Source organism: Chelonoidis abingdonii, chromosome 22 (assembly GCF_003597395.2).
Source record: "Chelonoidis abingdonii isolate Lonesome George chromosome 22, CheloAbing_2.0, whole genome shotgun sequence".
Classification (NCBI taxonomy): Eukaryota; Metazoa; Chordata; order Testudines; family Testudinidae; genus Chelonoidis; species Chelonoidis abingdonii.
Window position 1 is genome coordinate 4,170,294 of NC_133790.1, and position 12,842 is coordinate 4,183,135.

At 44.2% G+C, this 12,842-nt stretch overlaps 1 protein-coding gene across 4 annotated transcripts in view; it reads right to left on the bottom strand.

Moving 5' to 3' along the window:
* The window catches only part of ACACB (acetyl-CoA carboxylase beta), a 67,859-nt gene extending 62,505 nt beyond the window's left edge, over positions 1-5,354 (bottom strand). For all 4 annotated transcript variants that reach the window (XR_012654733.1, XM_032805413.1, XM_075059994.1 and 1 more), the window contains exon 1: positions 5,162-5,354. The gene's annotated coding sequence lies outside the window, so the exon portion shown is untranslated. The remainder of the gene's footprint in view (positions 1-5,161) is intronic.
* Between the last annotated feature and the right edge of the window lie 7,488 nt (positions 5,355-12,842).

A 12,842-nucleotide genomic window follows, 5' to 3' on the forward strand; every position in this document is an offset into this window, starting at 1 on the left:
CTTAAAAGAAAAATCCAGATTATATAAAGAGTATGCGTCTACCAGAAGTAGATTTTTTTTAAAAAGTCAATTTAAAAAAATGGCAAGGACCCAGCATCCTTGTAAGTGCACCACTACTTCGGTCAATTTCCATCCCATTTGTAAAGTTCTCTGCCCGACTGCTCTACCCAGGCACAGAATGCAAGCACCAGGCTCCCATGGGACTGTGGTCTGCAACGAGAGAAACACCCAGGGCCAGCTCTAGGTACCAGCAAACTAAGCACATGCTTGGGGCGGCACAATTTCAGCAGAGGCATTCCAGGGTCATCTTTTTTTTTTTTTTGCTTTAGCAGTTGCGCTCCCGAAAGTTGTTTTTTTTTGCTTGGGGCGGCAAAAACCTAGTGCCGGCCCTGGAAACACCCACCAAGATACAAAACCGTATCATAGGTCTAGCCCATCTGCATGCAGACACAGACAACTGTGTGCACAAGACAAGACACACAGACAAGCAAGTTTCATGCCAACAGTATTTATTTATTACAACAATTCCCCCTGCTACAGATATCACATACCAAAGATTCATGCTGGGATGGAAGAGAAGGGGGTAAACTGAATATCCACTTTTCTGAAAAGTAGTTACAGTAGAACCTCAGAGTTATGAACTGACCAGTCAACCACACACCTCATTAGGAACCAGACGTATGCGATCAGGCAGCAGAGACTCCTCCCGCCCCCAGCCAAAAAAATAAATAATTAAAACACAAAAAAAAATGGAGGGGAGAGTTAAAAAGATTTGACAAGATAAGGAATCTGTTTCTGTGCTTGTTTCATTTAAATTAAGATGGTTAAAAGCAGTATTTTTCTTCTGCATAGCAAAATTTCAAAGCTATATTAAGTCAATGTTCAGTTGTAAATTTTTGAAAGAACAACCATAACGTTTTGTTCAGAATTAGAAACATTTCAGAGATACAAACAATCTCCATTTCCAAGGTGTTCATAACTCTGAGGTTCTACTGTAACTCAAGTAATTGAAAAACCGGGGGGAGTGGTGGGAAGGAGATCTCCCCCTCTCTTTTTAGAAGTTTTTCCCTTTCCTCCCTATTCCCCTGTCCCTTTTCATTGTTTACTATGTTTGTGCTGTGTTTCTGCCTGTTCACCCTGAGTAGGATGATCCCCATGGCTCAGGAGTGGCTGGGAAAGAACTTCACAATTTAAGGGCTTTAGGGAAAGGTCCCAGCAGGTCCATGTGCAGAATTTATTAGTTATCTTTTGCAAAACCCTTGTGACCTAGCATAAATAATTTGCTTCACATCTACAAATCCTACCTCAAGGGCCCCCCACCAGGCAGCCTTGACTCCCAGCCTGTGATTCTCTATCATAAGCCACGCAGAGGCTCCACAGGCCCTTGGGGTGACTGGAAAGGATGTAATGTGTTGTTTTATGCAAATGATTCAGCCGTCCAGCTTGTGGCACGTTACAAGGGTGCCCTTGGTGTTCTGACAACGTCGGAGGAAAGGGGAAGAAGCCTGCCTTTCTTCCATGCTTTGCCTACCTAGACTGCAAACTCTTTGGGGCAGACTGTCTCGTACAGCTTGGCAAGCCTGTAATGCAAACAAACAAGGCCGCCGTCACGGGACAATGGTCTCCCACTGCTGTCCAATGTCAAAGACTTTATTACGCTGAGTGTTGGGGCAAAGCTGATGTGGTTTATTTTTAAAACAGGACACACTGATCCTGTAAAAATATTCTGTGACAGTGAATGACTGGTGCCTGGTCCACCGTGCTGTCTGACAAATTAGCACGCTAGGAAGGAACACGGTGTCTCATGAACATTACAGGGATGGGCTCAGAGCTCTTTAGTCCAGCAGGATGATTTATAGTAATTACCTATTAACAAGACCTGACCTGCAGGTTAGCATTGTTATTACTGTTACTATCTGTACTGTGGTAGTACTGGGATGCCCCAGGTGACATCAGAGCCCATTGTGCTGAGCACTGTACAAACACACGGAGAGAGACGGTCCCTGCCCCAAAAGTTCACAAACCAAAAAAACAAGACATACAAAGGGTGGGAAACAAACCAGGGGCCCAGAGAGCTGAAGTGACTTGCCCAGGGTCATACAGCAAGTCAGTGGCAGCTATGGAAAAGGCAGGCCAGGCCAGGCCAGGCCCTGATCCACTGGACCTTGCTGTTGCGCTCATCCTTGCAATTTTGCATTCACAGATGAGAAGGCAGCAGACAAGCGTTAACCCTGGAAATGTTTATTTCAATAGGACAGCAAGGCTCCACACAGACCTCACCACACAAAGGGACTAAAATCTGTATGTTAAAGTGCTTTTTGTCAGGTTATTCTGTTATGGAGTTTCTGGTAACATCCTCTAAAGCATTTGGTGTTGCCCCTCGAGGAGACCAGACTCCCGACTAGATGAACCACTGCTCTGATCTGGGAGGGCTACTCTTAGGTTCCTATCAAGACAGTAGGTTTTCTGTAAAGGGTAATCTAATTAAAATGGAAAAATTCAGACACAAAACAAGGGTCCTGCCAACCTCTGAAGGTTGCTGCCCCAGATCGGGATAACTTTCACATATGATGCATGCAGATGACAGCATAAGGAATCACTGGATTTGCACCTCAAGACTAAGAAGTATATTTCCTCATCCACATTAGGTAGGAAAGAGACCATACCCCACAAAATACACCAGACCCAGCTAGCTGATAGTACAGTCTCCCATGGTCTCTTCTATTCTCCTCCTAAACCTGCCTGGCTTGGTTTCCTGCCTGTGCTGAACTGATACCCATCTCTTCCCATGCAAACACACTCCTCTCTGTCTGCTGACACTAAATCCAAAAGAATTAAACATAAGAACAAGACACATGGCACACAAGTGGCACAAACAAAACCTCATGCCCTTATTTTATGTAAGCTTCATCCTTCATGTCCCCGCTTTTCCCATGCCCAACAAAGGGCTCAATCCCATGAGGTGCTAAGCACCCTCAAACCCGATGGACACCACTAAAGGAGGCATGAGTTCAGCACCTCCCACGATGGAGCCCTCTTGAGGTGGGGTATCATCTCCAAAACACCAGGCCCACCACAGGTGCTGCTGAAAAAGCAGCAATTCTCACGTTGTTTTACTTTTCAAAACTGAGCAGAAACAAACAGGAGGTCTGGGAGAAACGCAGGCCCTGGTCCTGTCAACACATGGGCACACGCTCAGCTCTACTCCGAGAACTGTGAAGTGTAGGATTCCTCAGGGCTCCATCCTGCCAGCCCTCCCATTCAACGTGCATATGGGGCGGGTAGGAGGCCTGGGGTGCAGTGTTGTCAGTAGGCTAATGACTCCCAGCTGTCTGTCTTGACCCCATCTGCAGGGGCACTGGAACAATTTAGATAGTGAAAGCCACTGAACAAAACTGTAACCCTACATGTGATGGGAGCCACGCATTCAGTTGCTATTATTATGTTAAGCCACAGGTGCTGCAGCATCCCCAGCACCCCTGCTTGTCTGACTTGGATGATGCAGTTCAGCACTTCAGCAAGCAACTACTTGAGACTGGGGCATGGATAAGGGCAAGCTGGCTGAAGCTCAACTCAGACAAGAGGGAGTTGATAGTGGTGGGCTAGAGGAAACAGCCAGAGTAGATGGTAGAGGTAATCTCAGTCCTTTGGACTGAGGGACTCTGTCCATCATGAGTTACTGGGGTTCACAACTTTGGAGTGATTTTAGACTCCCACCTGCTGTTTGATGGCCATATCACAGCAGGAATCCAATCAGCTTTTTATCATCTGCATTTGGCTAGGAGGTTGTGACCTTTCTTTTTGGATACTGACCTTGCCATTGCCCCCGTGCCTTGATACCTCAGGATTAGACTACTGCAATGCACTCTACAGAGGGCTGCGCAACATCAGAATGATTTGGACATGAAGTCAGTACAGAATACAGGGGTATCTCACTGGGAGCATGTGACACCCCGTGCTCCGGGATCAGCACTGGCTGCCCAGCCGTCTCCAGATGGAGTTTAAGGTGTTGGTTATGACCTACAGAGCCCTAAATAGCATGGAAAAACCTACCTGAGAGACCACCCCTCTCCCCAGGCCAGGCTGCCATAGCTATGGTCTGCAGTGTTGCTGGAGCCATGTTCGTCCCAAGATACTAGAGAGACAAGGTGGGCGAGGTAATACGTTTTATTAGACCAGCTTCTGTTGGTGAGAGAGACAAGCTTTCGAGCTACACAGAACTCTTCTTCAGGGCTGGGAAAGGTACTCAGAGTGTCAAAGCTAAATACAAGGTGGAACAAACTGTTCTGCGTAAACAGTTAACACATGTTATAAGGGACCACTCACAGCTGTGGTTAGCAGGGACACTTGAGCTGGATTTCTCTCATTCTAAAAGAGAAGGAGAAGTAGGTTGCCAGCTCCAGGAGTCTGGATCTTCTCCCCTACATGGTCCAATGTAGCCCAAATTTGGTGAGCGTCTGTGCATGCTGGCTAAAGCCACCTGCTTGGTTGGTTTTTGGAGAGGGCAGATGGCGTGCTGCTCCCCACAACAATGAAGGGGTAGAAAGGCATTTCTATACATGATTGGCTAGCTGAGTTCTTGCTGAAATCATTATTTTAATGGTGCTGGGATATTACTGGATTACTGATGATGTCTTACAGCACTTAGAGCCTTGGGTTCTTTTTATCTAAAGCTAAATAAATACCATGAGTAGTCTCATTCTTACAGTAGTAACAGTAAGCATGTGCACTAGCATTTGCAGGATCTGGGCCATAAGGGGCAGAAAACAAATGCACCCATTGTAACGGCTAGAAGACAATCAACAGCTGAAAAACTTACAAATGCAACATTTAGGGTGTCACTATAAAAGCAAGCAGTTTTTATATTCAGACCTGGGCTTTCAAAACTCTAAATATCATTTAAAACATTCAATATTTGATCTTTAAACAGCTTTTGTAGTTCAGAATAACATAATCCATTTAAATAAGGTTGTGATTTATACTGCTTAGTTTAGATCGAAGTAAGCAACATCCAGCCCCATTATCAGTTCTCCTTCATGGCCACAGGATTCTAAGCAGACAGATACAACCCCCACAGGCAAACCATTGCACTACCTCCCTGCACAGATCTGCTTCTATTTTTAATTAGCAATATTAGTTCCAGTACAATTAAGCCACTTACCATCCTATCTGGTCTCTGGATCTTCACACATGCCCTTTGTTTCATGACCTCCACACTCTGATTTCAGCATTACACAGTTCTTGAAGACTAAATATTTATTGTACCTTGTCAGGCTAGTGGACTAGAGGCTGAGCATCGGAGAATATACTTTGCAGTGGTAACTGCGATGAATGTAAATTTTAGATTATAACCAATTCCTGTTGTACAAAAGAAGCTTATTAGCATTTAACCAGTTGAAGAGAGTTAATAATCCTCTGGTAAGAATGACAGACAATGCAACAATATATATACTTAGGCACTTGCTATTCTTCCTAACACAAGTTTACCTCAATGGATTCCCAATTTTCCATGGTTTGTTTGAAACTCAGAGCCATGCTAGATATCTAAGTATCTCCAGAACTAGAATGATCTGAAAACATGCAACAGAAAACCCAAACTGCTTTTGTAATGCATGGCCCATACTGAACAGCCCATCTAACCAAAGCCATATGCACAGAGAGGATTATTTTGGTAACTTTTCCATGGCTGCTGGTATTTCCAATCATCAGAGGCCTTAAGGGGTTAAAGACTCCAAATGTCATCTGCATTCTTTGCATGGTTTCACATTGAATGGAGTTTCCCCTAAATTAAATTTCTCATCTTACTTATGACATTGATATTAAATAAAATCCCCTCAGTCATTCTGCTTGGGAAACTTTTACCGAAGCCAAGTTTAATAAAAAAGCCAACAATGACTCCACATCAAGCATGTGGAGAGCAGCTACAAATTATTCTGTTGCATACCAAAATGGGATTAGATTTAGTGGGACAAAGGTCACCCAGTGATGCAAAATGAACAACTGTTTAATGCCGAGTTTGTTCCGCACAAACATTTTTTCTCTCAGCCTGCTATAAAATTATATAAACAAATATGGGGAGATTGATCCAGTGTGGAAAGTTTTAATTAAAAACACACAATTGTCCTGAAAATAAGCAAAACAGGCACTGTGCATAAAATCATTTGTAGCTATTCTATGGCAGAGTACAGCAGAATTAAAAGTTGAAGATATCTAATTATTTTAATGATTAACATTTAATTAAAATTATAAGATCAAGACCTATGTTTTGGTCTTATTTTTGTGCGTGTATATATGGGTCTATTTGCTTCGCTCCAGGGGAAGTCAGATCATGTCATGAACTGATTTCAATTTGGATTCTGCATCTAGACACCTATAGGTATTGGTGGGTGTAGCATATTAAAAGAACAACATACATGTAGAAGGGCCACTTCCAATAAACAAAAGGAGTCTCTTTTGCACGGCTATTAACCCAAGATTTTTCTGCCTTCATTTACACAGAGCCCTGACACTGTCCAAGCCAAGAGCTCCCATCCAATTTTTTTTTGTTTTATAGATTAATTTATTTCACATTAAAAATTTATTTTATCAAAGTCCATAGTTCTGGGGGACAAATTAGTTGGTTACTAATTGTGCAAGGCTTCTAAACAAATATATATGCTACAATTTATAAAGCTGAAGTAGGTTTCCTATTCTTGGTACCGGCCCTTATTTCTGGTTCCCAGTTCCTTACCCAAAGGCCAAAATTATTTAAAAATACATCAGTGTCTGATTAATTTTTTAAAAAATGTCACCAAATTAATGACTGAATGTGATAAAAAATGTTAATTACAGATTACTTATTTATTAAATAATCAAATGAGGAGATGGGTTTTGACTGGCTGTTTTTTAGAAAATAAGTTTTGGATCTCCCCAAGTGACCCATCCTTGTGACTGACAGACTGTTCTGAAGGTGCTAGGACATGTCACTCACCAACCTGAAGCTTCACTCCTGTGCAACATGTCACACCCCCATCCCAGTTCCATATTGGGCAATAGAGTTTGAATAAGGAGCTGGGTTTTGACAGACTGGAGGTGATTAAACACGTCTCAGGTCACCCAAAGCTACACTCCCCCTTGACCGCCAGTCTGTTCTGAAGGAGTTGGGACATGTTAACTTTCCCCACTCGAACCTTCATTCTTGAGCAATATGCTGCCATGTGCTACACTCCCATCCCAATCCCAATCCCAATCAGGCAAAGGAGGAGGGTTTTGACTGACCTACTGACCGTGACAAAAGGAGTCTCAGGTCACCCCAAGTGACATGTCTTCACAACCGCTAAGTAAGTCTTTCCCCAAACCAAAGCTGTGTTTCTGTGCAATCGTCTGCCAAATGGCACACCCCCACCACTCTTCCAATCTGAATAAGGAACCAGAGTTTGACAGTGGGACCATTCTGACCTAGCTGAGGCATGGAACTCCCTGACTTGAAACATTTTCTTTGTGAAAAACTGTGGCCCACATCACAAGTCCTTCTCCCCCTTCAGATGCACAGACACAGACATGACGCAAAGGGAGCAGCTAACAGGAGAGGTTCAGAGGATGAAGCTGTGCATCCTCTGCTTCCAGGGAGAGGGACTTAGCAAGTGTTGGATTGTTCCATCTGTTTGTTCTTCACAGAATGTTGTGTGGCTGGCTGTGCGCCCCTGAACTGGCCAGCGGAGTCAGGTTTGTTTGTGTGTCAATGAAAGCCCTGTTACTGGGATCCTTCAAACAGAACCATTGTTTGAAGACTCTAAGTGGTTATTCCCTCCCTGTTTCCAAGGAAGGGAGCTGAGCACTGACACTTGTATACAAGTCAATTGCCTGTTGTAGGTATGGCTCTGTACCAGAGATAGCGGATATGAATGATGAAGGAACAACTGCTGCTACCTGCCTTGGACGTAGCATGTTCTCCTTTCTGCTGGAAGACATAATAGATTTTGAGCATATAAAATGCAAGCTGGGGACCTTCCTGGAGGAGAAGACGTGGTCTGGAAGCATGAGTTGCAACATTGTGCAGCAACCGATAAAACAAAGACTTGGACAACTAGATTTGGAAATCATGGTCACAGACACCACAGGGAAGGGGATCATCAATAAGGGAATTAGTGAGACTACAAACCAAAGAAGTGGACAGGTGATTTGAGACCAAGAGGGGAAAGAGAGCCAGGAGACATTCAACTCAACTAGAAGTACTACAGAATCATAGAAACGTCAGGATGGAAGGGACTACTGCATCCACTTCTGGTGTTCACATTTTAGAAAAGGATGTTGAAAAACTGGAGAGGGCACAGAAGAGTCACAGAAATGGTTCGAGGGCTGGAGGAAATGCCTTAAAATGACAGATTTACAGAGGTCAATCTGTGTAGCTTATCAAAAAGATTTGATTAAAGTGTGCAAGTATCTTTATGTGGACAAATAGCGGGCACTAAAGGGCTTTTCATCTACCACAGAAAGAACAAGAACCAACGGCTGGAAGCTTGAAGCCAGACAAAGTCAAGTTAGAAATTAGGCACAAATCTTTAATAGTGAAGGTGATTAACCACTGAAACAGACTACCAAGGGGAGTGATGGATTCTTCGTCTCTTGATGTCTCCAAATCAAGAGTGAATGCCATTCTAGAAGAATGAGGAGGAGTCCGGTGGCACCTTAAAGACAAACGGATTTATTTGGGCTTAAACTTTTGTGGGTAAAAAACCTCACTTCTTCCACAGGGCTTTTTTCCCACGAAAGTTAGTCTTTAAGGTGCCATCGAACTCCTCGTTTGTGTGTGGATACCAACTAACAAGGATACCCCTCTGATAGTTGGCATTCTAGAAGATATATTTTAGTCAAACATGAGCTGTTTTGAGCCCAGCTACAAGGGTAACTGGATGAAATTTGATAGTGACATACAGGAAGTCAGACTAGATGGTCCCCTCTGGCCTGAAAAATCTCTCAGTCTATGAAACCCTGTTACTGGCCCTTTTGCACACACAACTTTGTCAAAGTTTCCCTCTCCATGTGGAAATTTCATGCAGTAGCTGGTTGTGTACAGACCATAAAAACCTCCTTATGGAGAGGCAGACAGCACCACATTATGCAGTAATTCTACGTAGAAATTTATGAAGAAACTTCCCTTCTGTGCAAAATAGGGCCTTAGCATGCAAATCCTTCGGAATGCTTAAATATAGGTGTCACCAGTGATCAGCACCAACAACTGATTTTTTATTATAATAAATGACAACTTCTTTGCTTATTTTATAATTTCATAGTCAAAGTAAACAAGTGCAATGGATTGCATCAACTGAGTACACATCGTTTCATTAATGGTGAGCCCTGCATCTCTCTCATTACACTCACAGTTCAGTCTGATCAGCGCAAGATTAAAAAATGTGCCCTTCAGCTGTCAGAGCTTCTGTACATGACAGCAAGTAAGCTGGAAAAAAAACAAAAAACAAAAAACCCAAGACATGTTTTGGTGGAATCCTCTTAAAGCAGCGACCTGCCTCTTTTCAAATACCACTCACTGACTATTCAGACAAATATGAAATGCCCCCAACCTCCGAAAAATCCTTCATTTGCCTTCTCTGTAGTGCTTTTTCATGCAACTTGAATATAATTAATATTTAAAATAATGTTTCAAATATTGCTTAGTTCAACAGAAGTCATCAAAATTATTTGCATAAACAATAGAGTTTATTAAAGCAAAGGTGTTGTCATTATAGGTACAAAGTTGTTGAGATAACGTACAAAATGCTTCCTGGTGTTGTATGTTTCCACATGCTTAATCAAATTGAGGGCTAGTATTTCTACAATGGAATTAAAAAGGAAAGGTGGTGATATTCTAGCCACTGAAAGAATTCTCCAAATTCTGTTCAAGTGCACTAAGACACATTGGTGTTGTACAAATCTCAGAGCAGTACTAAAGACACTGGCAGGTTCAGTAATTGTACTATATAAGAATAAGGTAGTTTGTGAGCACTCTAGTGGTACTCACAACTTTCTATGTTTTAGAACCACTCAGAGCAGCAGAGTGCATTCAACTAGGCCTTTTGCATAGAGTTAATAAACATAATTATTTGGGTGTCAGTGGTGCCCGAGCAGTGTCCCCTTATTATTTGTGTTACATAATGAGCACAAGACACAACACTGACCATAAGCCATGTGTTTATATCAGTCACACAATTAAACACGGTTCCATCAGTTTAGCCAGTTTTCCTGTCCTTAACTCACATAACAACAAACTAAAAGTTCCCATAGACTTCATTTGTAATATTACACAATTTCTGTGAAAATATTACAGCTGGATTTGCAGTAAATCTGCCAAATATTGCTTTCGTTGTTTTTTTACATGCATATTGCATACTGTATGCTCATTGTTAGTTAAGACACAAAATAAAAATTGGGGTAATACATTTGTCAGACCAGAAATAAAAGTTTTCCGCTGGAAGTGGCATACCGCCAGCTCTTCATAACAAAACAACAGTCGCAGGGAGTGTTACTTGGGGTAACCTGAAACTTTTTTGTCACGTACAATCTGTCAAAACCCAATTCCTTATTTAAGTCCTGTGTACAAAATGAAAGTGGGGTGGGCACATCATAGCTCACTCCACATTGCTCAAGAACAAAGCTTTGGGTCAGCAAGTGAATGTCCCAGCTCCTTCACAATAATCTGACAGACATGGCGACATGTCATTTGGGGTGACTCGCGATACATTTCAGCACATACAATCAGTCAAAACCCAGCTCCTTATTCAAGTCTTGTGTAAAATATAGAAGAGAGGTGGAGCGTGCTGCTCAAGAACGAAGCTTCAGGTCAACAAGTACCATGTCCTAGTTCCTTCAGAAGAGTCTGTCGGACACAAGGACACATTACTTCAGGTGACTCAAAACTTAGTTTGTCATTTACAGCCAGTCAAAAGCCAGCTCCTTACTGGATTTTTAATCAATAAATAATTAATTAATTAGAAATTGAATTATCAGATTCAGTCTTACTAATTTGATAAAATTGCTAAAAATTTAATCTTACACTGATGTATTTGTAATAATTTAGGCCTTTGAATAAGAAGCTGGTACCATGGATAAGGAGCCAACTTCAGCTTCTTGTGCAATTTTTCACTGCGCTTTTGGAATTCTAAACTCTCCCTCTAGTGGTTAATTTACTATGGTACCTGACAGCTGTTGCTTTCCTTTGGGACAGCAATATTGTGCTATCTGGAAAGAAAAGTTTACAACATGTGGCAGGGATGTCTAATCTTGGGAGCTGAACTTCCATTAAAGTTTCTCTGTTATCTCAGGATGCGATAAGGAGAAACAAATCCTCACAACGTAATTGCTTTTCAAAGCAAGGAAAATAAACCATAGCTAATCAAAGGCTTTTAACAAGGTACAAAAGATAAAATCTTGCTTTAGATCACAGAGGAGAAAGAGTCTGAAGGTATCATCCTAATCCTAGTTTAACCCACATTATCAAAACCACATGTGGCTGAAGAGGGGCCCAGGATTAGAAGAGCAGGAAAGTGATGCAAACTAGACAGGAGATACATTTTCAGAGCTGGAGGGGGAATACAAGCCGCTGCTCCCAGGACTCTCACCACTCAGTTCACCCACCCTTGTACAAATTATATATATTTTACACACACACATACACATCAAGCTTGTATTTCAATGGGAAAGTTAAACAATAAACCCTCTTCCATAACCCCTAAGCAAGGAGCGCCAGATCACAGTGCAAGTAACAGGCAAGAAAACCCTCAAATCCTCTTGTTCAAAGACCCATGGCCAGAGGGGAGCGGTTCCTGCTGCTTTGCTTTCCCCTCACAAAATCAATGCCTCACCGCTCTCTGAACCACCCCCCCTTCTGTTGCTCTGGACACTTAGGGGTTAACTGCGCACAGGCTGTTTCACAGCCCACTGGTTAAAGCGGTTTGTATATTAATCCCGCCTTGTCCCAGAAACCCCTGGTGAAGGGAGCTGCTAGGCCTCTCGTTTCCTCCTGCCAGCGGGGCGGCGCATTCCCCTCTGCGCTGCGGTCCCGGGGGGGCGGGGGCTTTAAAAATAAAACTGAAAACCCAAAACACACCGACCTGGCTCTCCCTGGGGCTCCCACCCCGGAGTAGCGGGAGCCGCTGAACCCAGCTGTAAACCCTGCAAGTGATGGAAACCACGTCAGGCGGGGGGGCGGCAGCCCCCGCCCCCGCCCCCGCCCCGCGGGTGAGCCGCTCTGAGGAGCAGGGAGCTTGGCGGAGCCCCCTCCGGGGAGGCCTTGCGCCCGGCTCTGCCCTGCCTGGGGGCCCTGGGGAGGATACGCTGCCCCCGCCCCGCACGGGGAGGGTGCCAGGCCGCGGGCTCCAGAACGCACCTCACAAGCAGCCGGCTGCCATGGCAACCGAGGCCGGAGTCGGCGCGCGTGAAGGACCCCCCCGGGCCCGGGGTTCCACCCCCCCCGACGTGGCGCGAGCCTTGGCGCCGTCGTCCACGGGGGGGCAGCGCTGTGGTGGGGGCCCAGGCGGCGGATCTTGCCCGGCAGCGACCCGGGGGGCGAACCGGCGAGGCCCTAGCCTTGCTGCGGGAGCGGTTCTGTTTGTAAAGCGGCCGTGTGCGGAGTTCCTGTTTGCAAAGGTCCAGCCTGGAAACGCCCGGGCCTGTGATTGTGCATAGGGCCCCTTCCCACACCGGAGACATGTGCCGCCTGCTCCCTGCTGCCCCCCGTTGGGCCAGGACAGTGCAAGGGAATTCAGACAAAACTGCTACCAGAGTCTTTTTGCATTTAGTTTTGAGCCCAAAATACTCGGATACCGCCGCCTCCCCCTCCAGCTTTCATCCTAGGGTCTCAACGCCCT